Genomic DNA, 4340 nt, shown 5'->3' with positions numbered 1-4340 from the left:
CAGCGAAGCCTGTATGACGTCATTACGTACGTACGACAAAACGATGATTTACGATGAATAAAAAACTACACGTTTAGAAAATATTGATGACAACAATTTTCGAAATATATCTTCTATTTGTTTGGGTCCCTCTCGACAGATTAAATGTTTTGTTTTTTAATCCACCAGAAAATCACATCAATTTACACGTTTTTTAATAAACTATAAAAGACAAAATATAAAAGAAAAAAAGATCACGCAGTAATTTTTGTTTGTGCAAAAGTTTGGTCTCACCTTTATGCTATTTTGCTATAGTATTACTCGGGATTTATACTAATTGTTACATCCATATTCTTATTAACTACTGAAACGCTAAACAGGACAAGCCATAAAAATATATATCAACATAAAGTATTTCTAGCTCACAGATTCCACTGCATGATAGTTCAATAAAAATGGGAGTTAAATAAACTTTCATATAAAGCTGCTAGTCTATTCGTGAATTGGGTTCATATAACCAATACGCTATCGCCTGATATGCACCAAATCTAAATTTATGTGTCACAAATAATTTTTTTGTTTTATATGGACAAATTAAAGTCTTCTTTCATTTTACTTCTTCTGTTCTTCAGTTCTGAGTAAAAAATAAAAAGCAACAAAACAGGATATTATTACTTTAATTTATTTTTGAGTGTGTTTTGTGTAATTTATTTATTTATTTTTAAATCATTGGACTTCTTGTTATTTTGGGAAGAGATTATTGGCTCAGCATCGCCACTTAGAGGTTGTTTTAAACTCCTGCTTCTCATACTTAAGATACTGCCTTTATACGTTATTCAGTGTGAATGACTCAAGTAATTAGTAAGAAAAATAGTATCAAACCGAAAGAAAAATGCTGCCTACCTTTTAATGGCATTACCTATATGTTAAAACAAACAAGCTACAGAGGATGTTTTATGATCCCGCCATGACCATCCTCTGTGCTGTGGTGTGATGGGGTACAGATAACAACAGACTCGATAAACCGATTTAAAAGGCCAGTGATATTGTGGGTCCAGAACTGACTCTGTGACAGACGTTTTAGAAAGGAGGATGCTTTCTGAGTTATGGTGAATATTAGACCGCACTTTGTACCATCTTCTGTTGTGCTGGGGAATCACAGGAACAGGTTCAACCATAATGCACAAAAGAACACCACAGGAAGTCATTCCTATGTGTGACCATCAAACTTTTGGGCACCTCCTTATGACACCTGTATTATTTACACTTGCAATATCTTGTATATACTGTATGATTCATTGTTTTAACTTCGGAGTATTTAACTTTAATTTAATATAACACTTTAAGTGAATGTCTGTAACAAAACCATTTCCACCTGGTGTAAATAAAATATTCTGATCACAATTCTTTAATTCAGTATGGAGAAAATGTTACCCAAAACATAAGACAAGTGACAAAATGTCCGAGTGCATAAAAACTGGAATGCAATAAAAGATTGAATGATTTTTTAGTTTTCCGAGGATTAATTTAAAGAGAAAAACAATCCAGGAGTTAAAAACAAATGACTGTTTGCAGCACTTTACCTCCATTGTTATTGCAACAAAGCTGACTATTTTTTATGCCTGTGGCCACAATTTGTCTTGCACCCTGATGAATAAAACATGATTTGGCCTTAGTTGTCACCACTCATTGTATTTAGAGAGAAAATTTGAATCGGTTCAAACTTAAAAAGGCCACATGTCCCCCCCTGCTTTTTTTGTTGGTTTTGTTATTAAATAAAACTCAGTATATCGGTTCATATGACTGAAGCCAGACTGCTGACTGAGGAAGGAAGGGGACTCCACTAGTGGGTAATCAGTTGTGAGAAGAGGTGAGATAAGGCTGCAGTATGCTGTACAACCAAGTCACCAAAGAAAATGAGAGAGCTAAGCACCCAGGAGCAGCAGAGTGTGGAAGCCATAAAACAGAGCTGGGCCACAGTGTTCAGCTCAAACTGAAGCAGTCGAATAAAAGATGGTATTTCTGAGTTTGTGCTCATTTGCTTCACATGCATTAGCTTTATACATAGACACAATGTCAAAGGAAGGGTGCCTCCTTGCTTTATTCAAGAGTTAAGCAGGAGCTTGTCTAAATCCAAAAGTTCCTTGGATGTTAAAATCAAGCACTTCATAGTTTTCTTTTTTAGTTTGATTGGCTTGAAAATAGTGTCAGAGAGCTTTCTTTGTAAGTTCAGCTGCTTTGTGCAGCACAGTGCATCGGGATCTTTGTTCCACAGCATTACTGTGTCACTTGTGTTCCACACTGTCTGTCAGCTTGAGGCCTCTATAAAGATCTGGTTTCAGATCTTACAACATTTTATCAAGTTAAAAAACACAGCTTATCCTCTGCATTGGGAATGTGTGGGTTGTTTGGTTTAAATCGACTAAAACATGCTTTTAAAAGACAAACACAGCCGGAAGAAAGAAATGCAGTGAACTCTCATGTGAATTAACCAATTCTGAAGTAAATATAGTCACTTAGATTAAAAGCTGATGATTACAATCAAAGGAGATCTTGTGGGGGAAAGTATCGTTTTCACAAGACTCTGTGCAGTCCTGTGTAGAATTAGCACTAACTTAAAGTAATTGTTTCTTTTACAACTCTCACATCATTGTGGAGGATTTTGGCCCACTCTTCTTTGGATCATTGTTTCAGTTCATTAACATTTGCACTTTGTTTATGCAAAGCTCCCTTAAGGTCCTGCATCAGCATTTGAGTCAGGTTAATATCTGGACTTTGGCTGGGTCATTGCAACTTCAAGCCATACTTGTTGTGCCTTTTTCTAACATTTAAAATCTACAATAAATCGCTGACTTTAGGCCCATTTAATACATAAGTCTTCGTGTAAGTCATGCTGAATTTTCCATATGAGAAAAATCAAAATCAACTAGAAAGGTGAAAAAAATAAGAACCCATTCCTATTCATTTGTGTATTGCACTGACATACTGTACAGCTTATTGACTGTTGGTATTCTAACCCCTGAGTGAGAGAAAATGCACAATACTGAGACTCGGTTTGCCTTCCTCTTGGCAAACTGCATGCTGTATTGTTATCTCATGTGTTTGTTATCAGAATGCATGTAAAGTAAGCAGGGATCAACAGCTCTGTCAGAATGATGTCTTTTAACAGAAAAGATGTTTTAATATGCTGAAAAAAAATACAAGATATAAAAAGTGTATTACTAGCAGCTACATGGAGATAGGGAAATATGAATAGGTGTACTGTATGTGTGTATGTGTCTGTGAACTTTGTGTTGGTGGACATTTACGGTAAAGAAAAATCTTATCCTCCATCTGTTCCTGCATAATATTGAAAACCTGAGTTGCTGATATCAAAATCTCAACATAGTCCTTGGTTTGGTGTGTCATTACCCCCCCCCCCTCGGTCCTTACAAACAATATCTGCACGTACATTAGCTCATCAAAACTTTTAAGTTGTCCAATGCCGATCATAGAACAAATTAGCATCTCCGAAACTCTTACTTAATGATTTAGTGGGCCAGTCAAAGAAGTGAGTCCACATAAATGATTAAAGATGCGCTAACCTAATTTAGGCCCTAATCCATAATTAATGAATTACGCCGTGTAGTCGTAGCAGAGAGAGAATTGAAATGCGAGGGATACGATTTAGACGTCTGGGAATATTAAGGATGGTGAAGTCACACGCGTAAACTATTCTGCTTCAGATGACTCAATCACACCATTACCAAACAACTGCAGTTGCTCTCCAGCCTACAACCTGGGCAAATATGTGCAGTCAGTCAATATTCTCTCTTTATAGAGGATCAGTAGTTGGTTGTTTTTGCTTCTTCTTTGTTTTTGTTTTTTGTTTTTGGCAGATTTTGGTTGAGTGAGTGTATATGGGAAGGAAACAGCAAAGGGGGTTGTGTATTATGTACTACAGTGGCAGAAAGAGGGAGAGAGTGGGTCTAAAGGTGAGGAGTAATAGCAAAAAGAGGAGATGAGTGAAGTCCCAGAGCCGCAGCCAAGTGCAAATCCCTGTGGAGGAGAAAATCTCAAAGTGACAGCTTTCAATTACAACAGTGTGAACAAAGTTTGTGTGTGCGTGTGTGTGTGTGTGCGTGTGTGTGTGCGTGTGTGTGTGCGTGTGTGTATGTGTGTGTGTGTGTGTGTGTGTTACCTGTCAGCACTTCTAGGCTTCACTGACAGTTCCATGTCACAGCTTCTGAATTGAAAGTAGCTCTTGTACACAAAAAAACCCCACACACATACACAAACACACACACTGTGTTTCTCTCTCATCTTCTTTTTCTATCTATCTGTGTCCTTCTCACATTTGTCTGCACTGAATTCTCAGGTGT

This window comes from Perissodus microlepis, chromosome 6, assembly GCF_051167445.1.
Source record: "Perissodus microlepis isolate ML-2025 ecotype Zambia chromosome 6, ASM5116744v1, whole genome shotgun sequence".
In the NCBI taxonomy this organism is placed as follows: Eukaryota; Metazoa; Chordata; class Actinopteri; order Cichliformes; family Cichlidae; genus Perissodus; species Perissodus microlepis.
The sequence above is the reverse complement of the archived record's forward strand: the minus strand, read 5'-3'. Positions refer to the sequence as shown.